Here is a 22,091-nt window from a genome sequence, read left to right on the forward strand (position 1 = left end):
GAAGCCCTGGTAACCTTGTTTTAGCAGGGTATTAAATGTGCCTGTTAACTTGCTATTGGGAAAGTAAATGTCTTAAAAGAATAAATGGGCCTATTTCTAAGTGGCAACAGTTTTGGCATTTAGCAGATCCACGGCCTAAAAGCTTTATCTTCAAAATGTCAGGGGCTAGAATTGGAATACCCCGTAAGATCCTTTTTGACTGTCAAGTTCAGAGATACACTGATACGTTGGGTTGGAATTTTTGTGATTATATTGTTCATTTGGAGAAAGGGTTTCCCTTCTACTATCAAAGAAAGAGATTACATTAGTACTTTCTGCTGTTCTCCTGGCTGGTTTCAAGGCTTTCTTATTCTTTTCACTTCCTTGACAGCACTGCCCCATATCCTGCCCCCCCCCTTTTTTTTTTTTCTGATGCTCTTCTGTTGTAGTCGGAGTTCCCCAGGATGCAGACTCTGAGGTGAAAATTAGTCCCCTGGAAGTTTCTTAGAAAGTGCTGTTGAGATCAACCGCTGTGGAGTGGAAGGAAGAAACCAGCCCTGGGCAGAGGGGACACTAGGCTGCCCTGTAGTCTTGGTGGAGATCTGAGCCCCTAGAGGCTCTAAAACTGGGATGGTGCTTCACCATTGTCTCCAGCTAGAGAGAGGGGGGCAAGCCTTTATATTCCCCACGTCAGCCAGTCTTTGGATGTGGGCTGCCCTGGGAGGGGAGCATGAACTTGCAAGGGGAGACTTCAGCCAAGGCCATTCTGAAGACAGCTGATAGCTGAGGCCCGTATGCTGGCAGTACTACAGCAGCTGGGGAAGAAATCCTTCAGTTGTGAAAGGGGATCTGGGTCGTACATCACAGTTTCCACTCCATCTGTTTTGCAAGGGTGCTCGAGGTTTCCCAATGGCTTGGGAGATGGGTTGGAATTTCCAGAATGAGGAGTTGTAGGGCAGAGTGGCCAGGAGGTTGAAAAGTGACAGAGAAGAAAAGTTGGTGTGAGTAGGTTCTGTCAGATCATTGAGTTCTGGCATTGATCAGTGCTTTTCTAAACAAGCTTATTAAAAATCCTACCTATTTATAGTGATGCTGTTCCCTTTTTTTTTTTTTTTTTTTTTTTTGCCGTACGCGGGCCTCTCACTGTTGTGGCCTCTCCCGTTGCAGAGCACAGGCGCCGGATGCGCAGGCTCAGTGGCCATGGCTCACGGGCCCAGCCGCTCCGCGGCATGTGGGATCTTCCCAGACCGGGGCACGAACCCGCGTCCCCTGCATCGGCAGGCGGACTCTCAACCACTGCGCCACCAGGGAAGCTCTAAAGTATTTTTATGTTTGTTTATTTCAATACTCCAGGGATATCACAAGCCCAGGAACCTTTTTTTCTCTTTTTTCCTTAATTTCTTAAGCTTGGAGATTCTCATACAAATAAGATTCAGACTTCAGAACTGCTGTGACACAGGCTTAGGGTTTTAATTTCTGGTTGTAAACGTTTCCCCTGCCCTCTCACCCAGATTCTCAGAGACAAGTTCCACTGAAGTCTTACTAAGACAGTGGGTGGATTTGTCCTGCCCCCTCACCAGTTTTCAGTTGTGATTGCAGCCCTTTGACAATGGCTCCAGTTTTATGGAAGCACCTCAGAGCCAACTTTATGCCCAACTTGTGTGCCCAAGATCTCTTTTTCTGTCCCTTCATGGGCATCAGGGTTGCTACAAATGGTTGGACAGGTTGTATCCTGTGTTGAAGGAAAGCCGGGCCAGAAATTTAGCCTAACTCTGCTCTCCTGAGAGAGAACTTTCTTCTGATCCCATTCCTTGAGGGGGCATCTCCTTACCAATTTCAGTTAGACCTAAGAGCTATAAGAGAATCCAGTGATTCTTCCTGGCGGCCACAGCGGGCAATATTTGCTTTTGTGCTTACTACCACTTTGGCCATCAGTCCTAGCTTTGGTTTGGCACCAGGGGGTTTTTCTTTCCTGCAAGTGGAACTGTGTATTTAATTTTTTAAATGCGTTACTCTTTCTCATCTTTTCTGTGTTGTTTATTTATGGTGGAAAGTCTTCTTCATTAGCTCAGTTGACCATATTGTGGCACCTGGAATTCCCACAAGTTACTTATTAACCTCTCTTCCTCAGATATCACCTGTTTAAAATGGGAGTAATAATAGCCCACCTGTATGGCGTTAGTGTAAATTTAGAGCACCTAGTAATTTCCCCATCAGTATTTGTACCATTTAAAGCTTTACCACTTTAGGGAAGACTTGGAAATGTAGTAGTGGCTGTGTTGACTTACTTAACAAGAAGAGGAAGTCTTAGTTAACGCCCTGGAGAAACCAGAGAAACTTTGTTCAGTGTAGCACAATGTCGAAACTGAAGCTCCGAGCCCCACCCTTTCTGATGTTGATGTGCCAAAGGTCACTTGGCACCACGAGTGAACAGAGAGGAATGTCCTCTCAGTATTGCCTGGAGGATCGCTCAGAGGAGCTCTGCCTGGATTGTGAGGGTAGGTAAGCTTGAGTTTGTGAATGTTTTCTTTGCTAAGGAGGGCTCTCAAAGGCGTGATTATCATGGAGTATATTTGTAGACCTTGAAACATGTGGTAATGCTTTTAGTCCCAATAAGCCCTTTGACAATATTGTAAATTCCCATTTGGAATTCCAAGTGGATTCTGAACTTGGTGAAATTGGTACTCCAGGTGCCACAGGGCCCTGCCTCCTGCCTCCTGGCTTCTTGCTTACAGAGATGGGGATATACAGGATTGATTTCCTCCCCTTAGGTCATGATGTTTAAGAGACTAATTCCCCGCCCCCCTGCCCCAATTATAGCTAAGAAGAAATCTGTTGACTGTTAACAGTTGGGAAAGCACAGATATATCATGTTTTCTTAAAATTGCTTTAAAATTAATCTGGTATGCAAAATACTGTGATTATCCTATAAATATTAACTACTTTGGATTGTTATACACCGTTAGTTGTACTATGAAAATGTGCTTATTACCAAGTTCAGTTTTCTTAGGTTGTTATTGGCTTTGAGTCCACAGACTTAACACTGCCAAATTTCTGTGTAAACATTTTGCTTGGGACCAAAAAAAGTAGTGAATATGTGTATTTAAAGTGTTTTTTTTTTAATCCATGTATATTAATGGATCTTGTAAATGTTTAAATAGTCAATTAATGGAATTTTTCAAAAAACAACTCTTTCCAAAAATCCATAATTTTTTATAAAACTCTTTCATAACACACCATAATTTTATATGTAGGGTGTTTTAAATAAAAAATTTGAGCTTAATGGCAAATATATATAATTCTCAATACATAGAGATCTAACTATTTTTGTAGTTCTTATCGATTTGCTTGTTACATTTAACATTCAGGAGGAGACTTTTTGTTCTCTTACTAATAATTAAGTGCAAGTATAAATTAAGATTTATACTACAGAAAAACAAAGGAGAGCTAATACTAGTGTATCACAATGTAGTACATAACAAAAGTAAATAACTGATTACATCAGTTTTGGTGCTGGTAAATGTAATGCCTTCTTGAGTTTGGGTACCATGGTTATGGCTGTATTGATCCTTTTGGAAATGGATTCTTGGCTATGTTCATTTTCCTGTAATGTGTCTATTATTTATTGAGACTCTCTACACCATAGGAGTATTATCAGTTCACACAAGTTTGAACTACTTATACAAGCATTGTTTGCAGCTTTTTGTCAGCTAAAAAAAATGAGGTTCCTTGAGATGTTTATGGATTTATTTATTTTTACCCTTGCTACAAAGCTTTTGTCAGCTTTACAGGCCAAAATTCCAAGGCAAATGTCAGAATCACTTTTAGTACAAATCTCATACATACTCTGGGAATCATACTCTGGGAATGGTATGTAAAATATTTTGTCTTTTGACACACCTATTCTCACCTTAAGAAGGATATCCCTGTACCTACTGTACCTAGAGCCTTTTAAAGGAGGTTTTTGGTTTTCAGAAGCTAAACTTGGAAACAGTTTCTTCAGTTTAAGTAAACTGCATATAAGAGGAAATGACTCTGGAGAGGATAAGATGTTTAGACTCATTTTCTATGTAAATAATTCTGAAATAAATTGTGTAAAGAGGTCTCCTTTTTGGTTTATTTTTCAGTGAAATCATGTGTCATTAATTCATCAAGGTATGTATGAAGTTTACTTAAGGGAACTGCCTTGGAGTTTTAAGGGACTCCAAGTCAGCTCATTATATTTTAGATTTTTAAATAATAGCTTAGTTGAATTGCATAAAATTTTTGTGCAGGTGATATAATGAGGTAGATTATCATACATTCTTTTGATCATTTACGCTATAGGATAGTTCTAATTTAATTAAACCATTAAGTATTCTTTAAAACTTCTTTTTTATTTTAGAGTTGAGGTTTGTGTATGTTTTTAACTGTTTAATTTGACATGTGGATACCTAAAATGATATTTTCAGCTCTATGAAAAATTATACTTCTTATTTTAGTTAGAATTTATGAGCTTTGTATACAGAATCTTCTGTATACAATATACTAACTAAGTTTGGGAATTTGACTAGCTGAAACTTGTGGTAGTTTTAATTCTCAATGTATTTTCTAAAATTTTGAAGAAACATAAAATATTGTCTCTCTGTACTTGGTAATGTAAAATCTCAGTTGAAATGCTGTAGATCTCACATGAACATTTGTCCAAGAATGCCTTGCTTTTAGGAACATTGGTATACAGTTTCTTGAATCTTAAAAATACATTGTGTCAGATGTTTAGATGTAACTCAGAACCATATTATTTAACTTCACTATTTATATGATCCTAATGGTCAGATTTAAATATCTGACAATATTATTATTACTGTAGGTTGCATTGCATTCTTCGTCTTCCTTCATTGTTTCTAAAAAATACTTTTCCTTCATTTTGTAGGTAATTTTTCTTTTTTTTTCCCCACTTTTTTATACAGTTTGCCAGACCAAATGACACGGTTAGTATCCATTAAGTAGAGCCATGAATATCAATCTTGGACACAAAGCCTGGGATTGTAGTTGGGGAAGCCCTCCTGCTGCTCTGGCTTGGTGTCCAAAGACTCTGAATGAAGTCTCTTAACTTATTCAGGATCTCTGAAAGCCCTTTGGGCTCCCCATTGCCCATTCATAGCTGATGTTGCACTCTTCTGGTTAAAAGTTGTCTGTGGCTTTCCCATTTCCCATCATATCAAATTCAAAGTCCGGTACGTAACTTATCACTTGTAGTCATGTATCTTAATTTATGGCCTATACTTTTTTTTTTTTTTTTCAATTTCTATTTTTTATTTTGGCCACACCACGTGGCATGCAGGATCTTAGTTCCCTGACCAGGGATCTGTGCCCCCTGCAGTGGAAGCACAGATTCTTAACCACTGGATCGCCAGGGAAGTCCCTGGCCTACACTTCTTGTTCTTTATGCTTTATACCTCCATGTCCTGCTTTTTCCTTCACTCATGCCACAATAAGAAAGTCTCTCCCTCATATGCAAAATTTACCTCGTCCTTAAGGTCTACTAATCAGGCCCATTAAATTTCTCCTGGTCCCCTCTTCCAACATTGAAACTAATCTGTTTTGTACTTGCTGTATTTTCTTAAGATGCTTCATGTTATGTCTTGTGTTACCGTTATTTTTACATGTGTTGTAATATTTTACGCCTCGTACGTAGCATAGCCTAACTTTGAATGATCCGCTGAGCCGCGTCTCTGTCTCTTACTATGATGAGTTGGATGTGGTTTCATCTTATATCTCCTATGTTTCCATGTATTTAGTAGATGCTCATTGTAAATATTTGGCAACTGAATAAATGTCATGCCATGGCAGTGAGTAATTGACTACCAGGCATTTTATTCCTCTGTTGGAATGGATGTTTGGGGATAGCACATCATCTCCCCAACAGGGAAAGCTGAAGAAACAATCAAAGATGCAGTTTAAAAATGATTTAGATTATGTGTAGTACTTTAATACTGACAAGGAAAGAACAACTTTTTCTAGGTAAAGCCTTTGGGCTGATAGGAAATTGAAGGGTAACACAGACTTTGGAAATAGTGACTATGGATCTGAGTCAGAGAATGTTTTTCAGGCGTTCACAGTTCGGGGATAAATACAGTCAGTTCTGCTATCATGCTTGTTTTGAAAATGAGAATTTATTCCTACCTTATTAATATTAGGTAACAATTTGAGCAGAATGTAAATTTCACATTTGTTATGTGTGATTTTATTTTATTTTCACCTCGTTGGTGAACACAGGCCTTCTCACCTAGCTGAACTGAGCCACATAGGAATAGACAAAATGAACACGCGCACACCTCAAACACCTTCCAGCTCCCTGACTTCACTGCATATCATGAACCACAACCACCCGTATCTCATTTTCATAACTTTCCCTCCAATTTCAGATAACCCTTTTTCTACCACTGCACAGTAACTCACAAGCTGCAGCCCTTGGACACGCAATTCCACAAGCACACTTCAAGTCTTTTGCAAGGTAAGATGCTATATTTATTATAGTTTTTATTTATTTTTTTAACCATTTAACGTATGAAAAACTGTGCGAGGGTCTTTCCTAGGCTCTTTTATTTTTTATATGTGTCCCTGACAGCTGTTTTTTCCCCTAAGTCCTGGGCTTTTCATGACATGATTTCGCATAGCATCGTGATTTTTCAGGAACATATTATGCCGCATTATAACAGAACTGACTGTACTAATTGATAACATAGAGCGTGTGAACTGACGGTTCTCTTTCTTTCCTTCATTTCTACCCTCCCTCTCCCCGCTCTTTGAATGGTGAGAGACACTAAAAAAAAAAAAAAAAAAAAATCATCCCTGGGCTTCCCTGGTGGCGCAGTGGTTGAGAGTCCGCCTACCGATGCAGGGGACACGGGTTCCTGCCCCGGTCCAGGAAGATCCCACATGCCGCGGAGCGGCTGGGCCCGTGAGCCATGGCCGCTGAGCCTGCGCGTCCGGAGCCTGTGCTCCACAAATGGGAGAGGCCACAACAGTGAGAGGCCCGCCTACCGCAAAAAAAAAAAAAAAAAAAAAAACCCTGTAAGAGGAACACAGTGCAACAGAGAAAAATGCCAGAGAACTTGTTTAACCAGTGTCGTAGAAAAAGGGCATAAAATTACCTGTGGAATAAATAGATATGCTTAGAAGCACGTAGAGACTGAACCTAAAAGACCAGGGACCAGTGGCTTACCCTTAAATAATAATAATGTTTAACATTTTGTGAGCCTTTACTATGTGCCTGGCACTATGGTAAGTGCTTGGCATGGATTAGGGCATGTAATCCTCACAAAACCCTATAAAGCAGATGTTATTACTGTCTTTGTTGTACAGATGAAGAAAGTGAGGCTTACAGGGGTTAGTTAACTTGCCCCAGGTCGATAATTCATAATTATCGAATCCCATCTGACTTCTGAACCAGAGATCTCAGTGGTCTCTTAGAGTACTTTGTAGATTATAAGTAAATAACTTCCACATGTATTATTTCCTCTGCCCTCACCTGTGTCTGATTGGCATCACAGGCCGTCTTTGTACCCCTGTGATAGATGAAAAAACAAAGGTACTCAGGCTAAGAAATGCACAGTTTGTCAGAGGCAGAACAATAACAACTCGTTCTGATGCCAAATTCAGAGTTTTTTCCATTGGGATTATACGTGAAAAGGGAGAAAAATTGGACAGTTAGAGATCAGGTGAGCTGAACTAGGGAAGAGAAGAAGAAATGATTGTTTTGGAAGTTGGGGGGGAAACAAGTGAATTTATAACAATATATCAGAATTGGAAGGACAGAGCCTGATGGAGGATGGGCAGTAGGGGACCTCTAACTCTATGGTATAAGAAGCCTAATCAGATTCTCACCAAGGAGCTCAGGCTAGCACCAATTTCAACTCAGGATTATAGGGAGAGAAACCTGAGGTCATGAACATAAATTGGTTATGCTGTAAGTCCAGATTAGTAGTAGCCTCAAAAAGAAAAAAAAAAAGAGGAAGAAGAGAGGTGACAATAGAGGAAAGCTTCAAAAGGCTCTGTTAGCACTTCTTTTACAACCTGTGATGTGTCTTTTTTTCTTTAGGTAGTCAGTTACTGTACAGCGCCTTGCATATAAACAGGTGTTTAGTTAGTGTCTGTTAAACTGAAGGTTTGATAAATAGTTGAGAGAGCAACTTTTCAGTCAAGTGTTAAGAGCCTAATATTATACAGATAAGAGGATAAGGAAGGATTGATTAGCATCTGTGAATTTAAAGCAGGGGGCTAGCCAACTGTGCCCAGTCTGTTTTTCTACAAGCCAAGAATGGTTTTTACATTTTTAGTAGATTATTAAAAACAAAAACAAAGAACACTGACAGAGACCATATGTGGCCCACAAACCCCAAATATCTACAACCGGGCTCTTTACAGAAAGTTTGTCAACCCCTGCCCTGAAGTATAGCCCATAAAGCAGAAAAAGTTAGACTTGTTTCCTTTTAGGAAATCAGATTAGGTAATGGAAACTGGTATTATATTTCATAGAGGGCTATATTTTCATACGTGGACCTTTACTTTTTTTTTTTTTTTTTTTGCGGTACGCGGGCCTCTCACTGTTGTGGCCTCTCCCGTTGCGGAGCACAGGCTCCGGACGCGCAGGCTCAGCGGCCATGGCTCACGGGCCCAGCCGCTCCGCGGCATGTGGGATCTTCCCGGACAGGGGCACGAACCCGTGTCCCCTGCATCGGCAGGCGGACTCTCAACCACTGCGCCACCAGGGAAGCCCCGGACCTTTTCTTTTTTCCCCACATGTAGGAAGGAATTGATATTTATTTAGTATGATGTTTTGCTTGGGACTTTGTATACTTTATTTCTCATACCCTTGAAAGATTTTATAACTACTTTACACATGAGGAAACCAGGCTCACAGAAGCTAAGTAAGCCTCCACATTTATTAAGTAGTGGGATTCATGTTTGTCTGGGTTTCTCCAGATAAGAATATGGTAGAGAAACTTTATTTGTAAAAATTGAGTATGGTCTATTCAAAATTCTGGCTTGAAAACATCTAGATATCAGATATAGACATTTGTAGTCATTTTAGCCAGTATCTAAAATATTAAAAAAAACGCAGGTTGTACACACAAAAAATAGAATTGGTTGGAGAATTGCGTAATTATATTATAAAAATTGCATTTGAAGGAAGGTTTTTGGATAAATTGTATAGAGCTATAGAGAAAATTTAAAGAACAGAAAATTCAAGCCTCATATTAAAAACTTAAAATAATATTCACCTAAAAGAAAGATGAGACTTAAAATATTCTCAATATAAAGTACAAAATAGGAAAGTGTATTCTGCGTCAATAGAGAGTATACCAGGTAGCAGTTTATCTTTGCAAAACAGATTATTAAACAAATATTGGCTCATATGTCTAATTGTAAAGTTTTATGAAGAAAATTTCAGGGTGCAATGAAAACATGCAACGAGGGATCTAATACAGATTGGAGGGGTCAGAGGAATAGTTCCGCAGGAGGTCATTTAAACTGAGATACAGGATTTAGGCAGCCAGAGACAAAGAGGATAATTATTCCAGACAGAGTGTGATAGGCCTTGAGGATGGAAAGAGCTTGGCTTATTCAAGGGATGATCACAGAAGGCCATTGTATCTCCTAATGACTCTGAGAAGAGGAATTATATCTGTTTGTTCATCATTGTCTATCCAGCCTCAGACGTACCTGTTGGCACACAGCAAGCTCTCACCAAGATTTACTGAATGAACAAAGACTGAATAGACATTTCGCCGGGAAATTCATGATATAATTTTGAGCACAGGGATTGCCTGCGTGAAGCCTACTCCCCTCCTCTCTGAAGCTCACCTAATTACATTAAACTTCTCAGATTGTTGGTAATCCCAGATTACTCTAGGCCACTGGCAGCCCAGCTTTCCCAAACCTTCTTAACAGCTGTCAAAGTATCTGAATGGAGCTCGACCTGGAGAAAGTCTGAACAGAAAAGGCAGGAAAAAGAAATGCAGACCGCTTCAGCTGCATCTGATCCTGAGGAGGAAAAGTGAATTGGCATTATTACAATGCCAGGACTGAATATGAGATAGAATGAACACAGCTACTTTTCTAAAAATAACCAGCTCAGTGGGGAGGGTGTTCTGTACTAGAACACATGATCACAGGTTCTCTGAGTGATCACTGGGTGACCAAGTAACACATGATAATCGGGCTTAGACGTTTGATTAAGGAGTTAAATACTGAAATGCTTCCTATTTGTGGAGCTTGATTCTTCAAAATCAAATCTGAGCTTCTAAATTGAGATAATTTCACTTACAGGTTGGATGCATTGAGGAATTTATAAAGTAGAAGGAGAGAGAGTTGCATATTTCCCAAGTGGGTGAAATAAAGTTGTAATAGACTTAGAAGGACTGTTTTACAAGATATTTACCATAAGATGGAGGTGAAATAGGGGTTCACAACAACTAAGGAAAGAGAAGGTCACTTTAGGTGGGAAAGAGAATGGGAATTGGAGACAGAAGGAAAGAAAATATTTCAGGGTTATTCTGAAATCTTAGTTTTTGAGTTAAAAGAAAGAGCAGTAAGTGGTGAAAACAATACACGTACAGCTGATTATACAAGAATTTAATAATAAACTTGTCTGTGCTTTGTTTAAGCCTAAACTTTAGTGAACTTCAGTCGACAGTATCGGATTTTGGGGGGTTTAATGTGAGGTTTGAGGAATTTCATACTGGATGTCAAAAGTCTATTTCCTTACAAAAAGAGAAATATTGGCTAGCAGGTAAGGTAAATACTTGCTAAGAGTTGTGAGTTTTGTTTTGATCAGTGAGGAAAACAGACACCCCCTGCCCCCTGAAGAATGTTTTTCAAAGATATGTTAGGAGGGGTATTGGTGGTACTGACTTGTGGAAAACTCTTGGTTGTTTATTTTAAACAGAATGTTTCTTAACTATTAAAATGACTGAGTTAGATATTGTCAGTGTCACTCGGCTTATTTCCAGGGACTAACTCCTGCAGTTAACAGTTGATTTGCCATAAGACATCAAGTTAATGATAACTTTCTTAAAGTTACAGACATGTTTCTTACCCATTTTAAATGAGTCAACTTTTGTTAATATCATTTTGTAATTCCTTTTGACATTTGGTATGGAACTTAATAATGAACTAATTAATTATAAAAGCAAACTCTAAATCTTATCACTTTAAAAGTTTGACCATTGAAGCCATCTTATTGAATATGTGTATATTTTATTTTGTTCAGGGGATGTTCTCCTCAAAGTTTGTATGCATGTTAGATTATTTGAATGCTTACTTAAAAGTGAAAAATGCAGAGGAATTTTAAAAAAATTCTTTGAGGGGGCTTCCCTGGTGGCGCAGTGGTTGACAGTCCGCCTGCCGATGCAGGGGACACGGGTTTGTGCCCCGGTCCGCGAAGATCCCACATGCCGTGGAGCGGCTGGGCCCGTGAGCCATGGCCGCTGAGCCTGCAGGTCTGGAGCCTGTGCTCCGCAACGGGAGAGGCCACAACAGTGAGAGGCCCGAGTACCGCAAAAAAAAAAAAAAAAAAAAAAAATTCTTTGAGCCCTTTCATAAGTCAAATGATCCTTTTGTAAAAGAGCATATCTATTCCAAATCATTTTCTATGTTAAAATAATTTTATATATACATTGCCTTAGTTTATCCCATTAGTATACTGTAAGATTGGTGTGTAGGGGGTGGGACATAGAGTCCTACTTCATTTGAGTAATGAGAAAATTAAGGGTCACTGAGAAATGGTGTTTGTAAGAGGGGCTTCCAGGTAAGGTTAGAGCTGGACAAGAAATCAATAGTTGGTGAAACTGGACCAGTTCTCTTTTTTTTTCCCCCCAACACACAGTTCGATTTATTGCTTTTGTAAATTAAGGATTGTGTTTCTTGATCTTTATTAAAGTAGAATATATGATAATCTAATTTACCTCAAATCAAAATATGTATATATATACATATGTATGTATATATTTATATGATCATACACACAAAGCATTGTAAGGATGGTTTTAATTCGTGTGTGTGTGTGTGTTTGCCACAGAAATCCCTGATGTCCTGGTGCATCCTCCATTACAGAGGCAGCTGCAGTAATACCTAGCCTTACAGGCCAGGCAGCCATACCTAATGGCCTCACAGACATGCAGCAGTTTATTCCTTCCTCATTTACTTTTTTTATTATCATGGTAACATATATATAACATACAATTTACTATTTAAATCATCTGTGGTGTAAATTCATGGGCATCAAGTACCTTCACGTTGTTGTGCAACTGTCACTACCATCCATCTTCAGAACTTTTATATCTTCACAGACGGTTCCATACTCATTAGAGGATAACTACTCATCAGCCCCTGTTCCCCGCCAGCCCCTGGCAACTGCCATTCTCCTTTCTATCTCCATGCATTTCACTGCTCTAGGTACGTCATATAAGTAGAATCATGCAGTATTTGACCTTTGGTGACTGACTTATTTTACTTGGCTTAACGGCCTCAAGCTTCATCCGTTGTTGTAGCACGTATTAGAATTTCCTTCCTTTTAAAGGCTGACTAATATTCCACTGTATATACAGACCACATTTCACTTATCCATTCATCCGTCGATGTACACTTGGCTTCTACGCTTTGGCTGTTGTGAATAATGCCGCTTTGACTGTGAGTGTACAAGTATCTGTTTGAGTTCCTGCTTTCAGTTCTGGGTCTACACCCAAAGGTGGAATTGCTGGAACATATGGTAATTCTGTGTTTAATTTCTTGAGGAACTGCCATATCGTTTTCCGCAATGGCCACACCATTAAAGGAATGTTTTAAATGAAAAGTAAAAACCAATCTTCAATTCTCTTAAGTCTCTGGATTTTTTAAATTTTTTTTTGCCATGCTGCATGGCTTGTGGGATGTCAGTTCCCCAACCAGGGATTGAACCTGAGCCCACAGTAGTGAAAGCCTGGAATCCTAATCACTAAGTCACCAGGGAACTCTCACTCTCTGAATTTTTAAAATGAACTTTTCTAAAGTAGGATGAATATAGCTCCCTTGGGCTCCTTATGTAACTAATAACTCTAGAAAATGTGAGCTGTGTCCTTATAGGTTATTGATAGGCACATTTTAAATTAGTTAAACCGGGGTCCCCAACCCCCCTGTTAGGAACTGGGTCATACAGCAGGAGGTGAGCAGCGGGAGAGTTAGCAGAGGTTCATCTGCCACTCCCCACCGCTCCCCATTGCTCCCCGCCGTTCCCCACTGCTCCCCACCGCTCCCCACCGCTCCCCATCGCTCCCCATCACTTGCATTACCGCCTGACCATCCCTCCCCCCATCCCCCGTTCGTGGAAGAATTAATTGTCTTCCATGAAACCAGTCCCTGGTGCCAGAAAGGTTGGGGACCGCTGAGTTACACTATCTTCCTGCTTCTCCTTGGGGAATTCCGAAGTCTGAAGAAGACATTATGAGAATGACATAGGTGAGTCTTAATTTTTCCCAAAAAAAAAAATTATATATATATATATATATATATATATATATGTAGAGCAGAATACAATTGGGGAGATTCCCATAGGAATGAAAGAAACAGATAAAATTATCTCAAAATTAGTTAACCTTGCTTCTTAATCTAGTCTACCCTCCAGAATGCCCCATAGTGATTTTATTAAAATTAGTAGTAAGACTGTTAGCGCCTCCACTGGTTTGCTGCTTCCATAAAGACTGAGTCTAAATTCCCTTACATGATCTACCAGGCCCCTCCCAACCTCGTGTTAAGCTCTTCTCTGCCACATCATCTTTCATATACCCTGTATTGCAGCCACACTGAATATCTCACTCTTCCCTAAAAACCATGCCCTTCCACGTACCATGCTTTGCATATGCCTATAATGTCCTCTCCTACCCGTACCTGTGCTGATTGACACACTCCTGTGTCTCTCAACACCTGGTTCTACTGTCTCCTCCCAGATGAAACCTACTGACAGCTGCCTTAGGTTGATGGTTTCACAGTATTGTACATTTTTTATAACACGACAGTAGCATTTACTAAGTTGCATTGTAATTATCTCTTTGCATATGTCTCGCTCAACTAAGTGCTCCTGAAGGAGAGAAACCATGGTGTTTCTTATATGCCTTCATGTGAAGCACAACCCCTGGAAGGTGTAGACAGAAAATACTGAGTGAATTTCTTACGTGGTTTTGCTCACTGTATAGAATGTCTGCCTCTAATAAGTAATCATTCCATCTATAAGCTGGAATTCCTTTCATAATTTCAGCAATTATTAATAACCGAATATATCTTTTCATATGTAAAAGTATCAAGCAGGCAAGTTTTTTCTTCAGTACTTTGCTACTGCTGCATTTCTGGGCAGATTTCTTACATTTCTGGGCATACTGATTTCATCGGTAATGTTCTCACACTACCCTAGATTCCTCCTGTCTTAGGAGAAAGTATCTGATAAGTTATACTTAAGTGTTAATGACATAATACATTATTACTCCCACAAGTGTTTGCAGTTTAAACGTGGTTCCTAGGGATGAAAATGCTTAATGCAAAAGAATAAATTTCCAGTGGTCGGAATTTCATTCACTGTATCCCTTGGGTAAATGGTATCATGTAAGGAAGCAGGAGGACTCTGTCTTGCCCCTCAAATCACACTAGGCATGCAGGCTTCCCAAAGCACCCCTGAATCTTCAGCACCTCCGGAGTGGTATTAACACTGGAAATATATTTCCTGAGGCTGCTACTGTAAGGGCCTCACCCTTCCTTTTAAGGGGATAAATTTCCCCTTCTTACATTTCCCCTTTATAATCTGAAGGTCAGGGTGGTATGACTCTTTTCAAAGTGCTTATTCTGCCTCCTTAGCTAAATAGGAATTTCTTTTTCAAATGTTTAGAAATAGGCAGTCATTTAATATTTAAGCTAGTTTCTATGAGTCAGTTATAGATATGAGGAAACACTTATTAGCTGACGTGGCATATTAAATGATGATCTTTCTACTGGAAGCAAAATACTGCGAGAGTCAGATATTTGAACTCTTTCCAGTCTAGATTACTCAAAAGGAAGCAAACAGCAAGATTCAGTTTAATTGCTTGTTATTTTGAAGAAGGAAATGTTATGTGTATTTTTCTCCCCCAAGGACTGTGTCCAGGGCAGTATCATTTTGGTGTTTTTGCAGTTCTGTGAGATGTTTCCAAAGCTTTAGAACTAAAAAACAAGTGAGACTGACATAAATGTATCTGGACCAGTGGAATGTTTCAAAGCTTATCTAAGTAATTGTTCTTCTAGACTGAAGACTTGGTATTATTGGTACCCAAATCCTATTGATATAATGGTAACATAGAAGGGCATACATAGATTTCGGCGTGGACTGTGTAAATGTGAAATGTTTATACAGATGTATATGTGTGTAATTATATGTATGTGTGTGTTGTGTGTGATTAAGTGTTTTTAAGTTTTGGCAAGCATTCTAATGGGCAGGGGTATCACACACACACAGAGCACAGAAACTGGGAGTTTGGGCTCTTACATTGGTCTGCCTGGGTTTGGGGTTTTACCATGTACTCACTGTGTGATACTGGGCAAGATGCTTTATTGTTCTGTGCCTCAGTTTCCTCATCTGTAGAATAGAGATAATAATAGTACCTACCTCTTAGAGGAGTTGTGGTTATCATGCCAAGAATTTATAACAAAGTTTGGCCCATATAAGCACTCAGTAAGTGTTACCTATTGTTTTTATAAATTTTTATTAAATACTGGTCACACAGGTGATTCAGAGAAGAGAAAGTAATTACTATGAAGAAAAATGATTGTTTTTAAGCCAAAGACATTAGTTAATTATGTGAATTAAAATCATAATGTTTCTAAGACACAGACCTACTAGAGAATGGACTTGAGGATATGGGGAGGGGGAAGGGTAAGCTGTGACAAAGCGAGAGAGAGGCATGGACATATACACACTACCAAACGTAAAATAGATAGCTAGTGGGAAGCAGCCGCATAGCACAGGGAGATCAGCTGGTGCTTTGTGACCACCTGGAGGGGTGGGATAGGGAGGGTGGGAGGGAGGGAGACGCAAGAGGGAAGAGATATGGGAACATATGTCTATGTATAACTGATTCACTTTGTTAAAAAGCAGAAACTAACACACCATTGTAAAGCAATTATACTCCAATAAAGATGTAAAAAAAAAATCATAGTGTTTCTTCATCATTAAGAGATTATGGTATAGGGACTTCCCTGATGGTTCAGTGGTTAAGACTCCACGCTTCTACTGCAAGGGGTGTGGGTTTGATCCCTGGGCAGGGAACTAAGATCCCACACGCCACATGGCGTGGCCAAAAAAAAAAAGAGAGAGAGAGAGAGAGAGAGATTATGGTATAAAGAGGGATATGTGTACGTAGTTAGTGATTTACTCATTATAATATACCTTGGATTATGCATTTCTGACTGTATTTAAAGTCTTCCCTTTCATGACCAGATAATATATGTTTATGGAATGGTCTCCACTTTGAAACCTGTTTGGCTTTGGAAAATATATGTCTTTTGTCCATTTTGTGTTAGACTCCAATTTTGTCTAATCAGTGTTTGAAAGAAATGACACTTCATATCCTTCCTTCCAAGAAAAACATTGGGTGTTTCAGGAAGTGGTCTTGGTGAGTCAGAGGATAATACTTTTTCCTCTGAGTCAGTTCTGAACCTCCTTGATATAAACAGGTGTACTTTTACCCAAACTTCTGCTTTTCAGATCAGATGTTAAAATCATCATTTATACATGCCCACACCCACAGCGGTACTTTCATTGGCATTTCCACTCAACATCGAGGGTCTTATCTAACTGTGATTGTAGAAATTCTGCGAAATAAATTCTTTAACAAAATTTTAGTTCAATTCTGTACTTCTAAATTTGTTTCTATTTTGCATCAATTTTTCTTTAAACAGGAGTCATTTGTGTCAGGTGGTCATTTATGTCAATCACAGAGGAAATTTATGTTGGTAATAATATCCACTTGGGTCACTAAAATCCTATGTGTTTTCTTTTAGTACACATATATAAACTCTCCGTAGCACATGTTTAGTACTGGAATCATTTTGCCAAAGACTGTACGAGTTTGCCACACCCCAGAGCAAGGTCAGATTTACCAAGGAATAAATCACAAAGTTCCTTCCTAGCTACACGAAAAAATATTAAACATGATAACTAATTGCCAAGTGACTAGCTGTTGCTAATGTTGAGTTGGTCAGGGAAAACCTTAAGAAAGGAGTAGGGATTGAGGAATTGAGCAATTGCTGGATGGTTGATATAAAGTAGTGGGTGGGGTGTTTAGTTTAAGACCAGAAGCCTGCAGGTGAGCCAGTGCAAGAAATGCTCAGAAGAGTGCATGGTGCTAGGGGAGGTTTATAGGTGGGAAAGCCTGTGGGAACGTGGAAGCCCGGAGAGATTGCTGCAGGCAAACTCTAGTGGGTCTTGAATGGTAAGCTAAGGAATTTTCTTTTTGCGCGTGTGCGAATGTAACTGGTAGCATTCTTTATGCTGATTCTCATGTATTTCTCTTGTGTCATATTTGATTGACTGCAACTGGATTTTACTTCAGTGGATTTCATTTTTTAGAACCAGTATTTAAAGAAAAGATCTCCATCTCTATTTTCTCCAGAATACAGTTCTTCAGGAAACTAAAGGAGCTGATAGATAGATGTAGATACAGATCTCAAGGGACCTGTTGCTTTTGTATGTCATCCTTATAACAATCTTATTCTCATTTAACAGATGAGTAAACAGAGGCTCAGAGAGGATAAGGACTTGTCCAAGGTCACAGAGAGATGGTAGAATGAGGATTTACATTCAGGGGTGCCTATCTTCATAGCATGTTCTTTTTACTATTCCACAATACCACAATGAAAGCATTAGAATATAGTCAGTAAGTTTTTATTGTTTCCTGTGGCTCTGATAAAAAGCGCCCCCAAAGCATTTTCCTTCTTGGTAGAAGCATTACTATTATTTTTTTAGGAATAGGAAAGTGGTCTTTGGATGCTAGGAAATTGCTCCTGGGCAAGCTTGCTCACCCATCCTCTTGGGGAGCTGCAGTTGGACCATCTTTATTTTCTACAGTAGATTATTGTCCTTTGAGCCTCTATAAGGTTTTCAAGGGCCATCAAATATGTTTAGGAATTATTTGTGGGTAGAGGTGATCCATGCTGTTGATCCTTTGTCCACTTATATTAGTAGATGGACACTTGGTCATTTTTCTTTTTTTTTCAGTCTTAAGCGTTTGAGCCTTGGTGAGTCGGAGTCTTTGATTTTCTGTCTTGGCACATACAGTTATTACAAGAGCACGCCACTTAGCTTCATCCTATTTCCTTCATGGCAGGGGAGCAGCCACGTGGCTCTCGGCAAAACTAGCCCTCCCTGAGGTGACAACAGTGGCAGTTGAGATTAGGCACCACTCTTATAAACACTGAGTCTAATACCTCATAAAATGCGAAGACTTGTTTTAAAAAAAAAAATTCCTTTTTAGCATCCCGGAATGAAATAGTTCAATTCTTAGGAGAGCAGGGAAATTCATCTTATTCTTCCTGGCTAACTAGTTTGTATGCTACTGTGTGCTGCTATGTGCTATTTCCAGGGCTTCTTAGCAGCTAAATTGTAAAAAAAATTTAAAAAAAAGGACAACATTCCTCATGTCACATGCTTTCTTCGTAGGCGGGCTTGGAGTTTATGAAGTTAGAGTTCAGCCAGTCCTCAAAGTTACTTATGTAAGGACCACCCCCATCAATGAGAAAACAGGATACTTTTCGGCTCTGCTGTATTCTGTCAAATGGTCTGTGTAGGTAAATTTGTATGACAGGAAGCAGGTCACTGAGTTGATGTGCTAGCCTTTGTCACTGATGTCCTGGAGCTAATGACATGGGAGCTGCAAAGAGCTCTTGGAGATACCCTAGTTTTCAGCTTAATCAGTACTGATTAGGAACTGATGAGTTCAAGTGACATGTCCGAGGGCACAGAGTTAGGAATAGTATTAGCAAAGCAAGGAATAGTGTGGACTTTGGTGTTCAGTGTTCTTTCTAATCTCAGGACAAATCTAAATCAAGTTGACACCTAGGATGTTCCAGTTGGAAGTTCAGGAGTGGTATCTCCTCACACTCACAGGAAGAATGGTTGGGCTTTGGCAGGACTGATGTCCACTGTTGGAGAGGGGATGGGATTGGAGAGGCGAGAGGATGTAGTTAGATGAGGATTTATTTTCGACTCCATTTGGGGATGATAAGGAAGGTGGCTGGTAATAATAGAGGGCAGGATGGAGAGGCAAGAGGATGGATGGGGGTGGCTTAGAGGGATTTGGGAGAGAGTCCACACTGCCTGCCCTTTTCCTTGAGTAGCTCTTGTTAGAAGCTAGTGATGCTAAATGTTTTCTGTTTTTAACTCAACTAGTTAAAATATTTCTTACTAAGTTTTTCTTGCTTTTAGAGCATTGTTTCATTCTCCTTAGTAAGAAGGTTTGAAATAAACATCTTAGTTTGATCGAGTAAAAAAATAATTATGAGCCTAATTTTTTCATTCATTGAATACGTATTTAGTGAGAACTTACTACATGTTATGAGCTATGTTTAGCACTTGGTATTCAAGAAAATTATTTAGCCCCTGCCCTCAAGGGGTCTACAATATTGTGTACAAACAAGAAAATAGGAAGTTGCAGTGCAGGGTGATAAGTACATCTCAGTGTTGGACTCAAGCCTTATGGGAACACATGAGAGAGGCACGTAGCCTACTGTAGGGGACTCATGGAGAGCCTCCCAAGACTAAACTTTGAGTCGGAGCTGGCTAGGTAAAGGTGGCAGGGAGGTTTTGGGAGTGAAAGTTTATTCCACATAGAGGATGTAACTTGAAGGCAAGAGTCTGCAAAATAGTTCAGTATAGCTGGTGCATAGCTGCCAGTGTGAGCCTGTGAGGGATGTGGGGGCTGGGAGGGGGCAGGAAGGCAGAGCTTGTGAGAAGAGAAGCCTTACAGTATAAAGGGTCAAATCCTCGAAGAGTGCTATGCTATGCATTCGAATTGGCTACCTGCGGGGTGGTGGGGATCTCTTGACTGGATTTAAGTAGAGGAATGATTAAAAAAAAAAAAAAATTTAAGTTTTAGAACGCAGTAGTATTAGATTGGTTCAAATTATTTCTACAAAAGCTTCTAAAACGATTCCAGTTTAGATCATCAAAAGACCAAGAGATCATTTAAAATCCTGACACTCTTCAAAAGTAGATTTTTACTGCTTATATAGCACAAAGCTAGGGAGTTTAAAAACTACTTAAGAGATAACACCAAATATAAGAAAACGTATGTTACCAGAAACAATCGCATGTCTCCCTTGGAGTGTAATATATTAAAACTATTAGAAGAGGTTGCTGACTTGTTTTTTTTTTCCTTGTGGAAAATAATTATTTAATAAGTAAATATGAAAACAGTTCTTAAAAAGTCACGGCACAGCCACGTGGTAAGTCATTTATAGCCATTTAGATTAGGTTATTATTAGGAGTTTTAATAAGCTAGGAAAATACTTACAATTTATTTTTAGTTTTTTTGAATTTTATTTTATTATTTTTTATATAGCAGGTTCTTATCAGTTATCAATTTTATACATATTAGTGTATATATGTCAATCAAGAGGTTGCTGAGTTTAAGGTATGCTGACACTTAGCAGCTTGAGGAAAACTGTTAACTCTTTTCCCATCAAATTTGCTAAAACTAAGTAAGATTGTTAGAAAAAGCAACACATGTTTTTAAGTTGATTTGTTGAAGTTCATGAGAGATGTTTCCCACAGAAGTTTGAGGAAAAGTGCCCACCACGTATCATTATGTTTAATAGAGATAAAATGGAATATCTCTATAGTTTCATAAGGCTTCTTGGGGTAGTTTTTGGTATCTATTTTTCATAATAATTCATATGTCCCCATGTTTGTAAAAATATATGTTGCCTCAAAGTTGGATATAAAAGTCAGTTCTAGTTTTATTGATTGCAATTATACAATTGGAAATATGTTCCCATAGAGAAATACTCTGTAATAGGCATAGACTTTGCTGAACAAAAGTTAAGGTGATGTTATGCCCTGTTAGAATTTTGTGATCATTTTGAAATTCTAGGGTGCATTGTTTTTATCCTGGTACTGTCTTTGCCTTCGTCTTGATACTATTTCTAATAGTTCTGACTGTCTCCTTCCTTTACTTCATAAATATCCAGAATCCAGTCCTTTTCTTTCTTCTTTATAAGTAAACTAGACTGTTAGTTCTTTTCTACACAAATGTATGCACTATCATTTGTAATAAATTTATAGCAAAAGAAGAAAGTCCCTTTAGTTCTATTTAGATGCTATGTGAATTTGGGTGAAAAACAACTCTCTAACCATTATTTTCCTCTCCGCAGAATGGTTGGATGGCAGAATGGTTGGATTTTATTCTATATCTACTAATTAGCTTAAAAAATTTTTTTAACTGAAGTTTAGTTGATTTACAAAGTTTCAGGTGTACAGCAAAGTGATTCAGTTATATATCTTTTTTCTTTTTCAGATTCTTTTCTATTATAGGTTATTACAAGATATTGAACATAGTTCCCTGTGCTATATAGTAGGTCTTTGTTGTTTATCTATTTTATATACAGTAGTGTGTATCTGTTAATCCCTAATTCCCAATTTATCCCTCCCTCCCGTTTCCTCCCTTGGTAACCATAAGTTTTTCTACATCTGTGAGTCTATTTCTGTTTTGTAAATAAGTTCATTTGTATCATTTGTTTAAGATTCCACATGTAACTACTTATTAGCTTTTTCACATTGACATGTTATTAAACTCTGTACCTAGCTTAACTCATGTGTACTGTGAGCGTAGTAACGGTTCCTACCTCGTGAGTTTAATGTGACAATTAAAAGAAAATAAATAGATGTAAAGCACTTAGAGTTGTGCCTGGCACATAGTGCATCTAAATGTTAGCTGCTACTGCTGCCCCTCCTCATCTTTCTCCTCCTCCTATCACTACTATTAGCAATCATAGCAGTAGTAGTTCAGTTCTCGCAGTGCACTGATTTTACAAAATCATTTGGCTTAAAAAGGGGGACAGTGATTATGCTAGCT

At 38.9% G+C, this 22,091-nt stretch overlaps 1 protein-coding gene across 3 annotated transcripts in view; it reads left to right on the forward strand.

The window, feature by feature from the left end:
• EPS8 (epidermal growth factor receptor pathway substrate 8) overlaps window positions 1-22,091 on the forward strand; it is a 190,090-nt gene that overhangs the window by 79,747 nt on the left and 88,252 nt on the right. The window contains exon 2 of one of the 3 annotated variants that reach the window (XM_060166800.1): window positions 6,387-6,475. The exons of 1 other annotated variant lie outside the window; for it this stretch is intronic. The gene's annotated coding sequence lies outside the window, so the exon portion shown is untranslated. Of the gene's footprint in view, window positions 1-2,450; window positions 2,478-6,386; window positions 6,476-22,091 lie in introns of those variants that run through there. One more of the 3 variants, XM_060166801.1, reaches the window with a different exon arrangement.

This window comes from Lagenorhynchus albirostris, chromosome 11 (assembly GCF_949774975.1).
Source record: "Lagenorhynchus albirostris chromosome 11, mLagAlb1.1, whole genome shotgun sequence".
Taxonomy (NCBI): Eukaryota; Metazoa; Chordata; class Mammalia; order Artiodactyla; family Delphinidae; genus Lagenorhynchus; species Lagenorhynchus albirostris.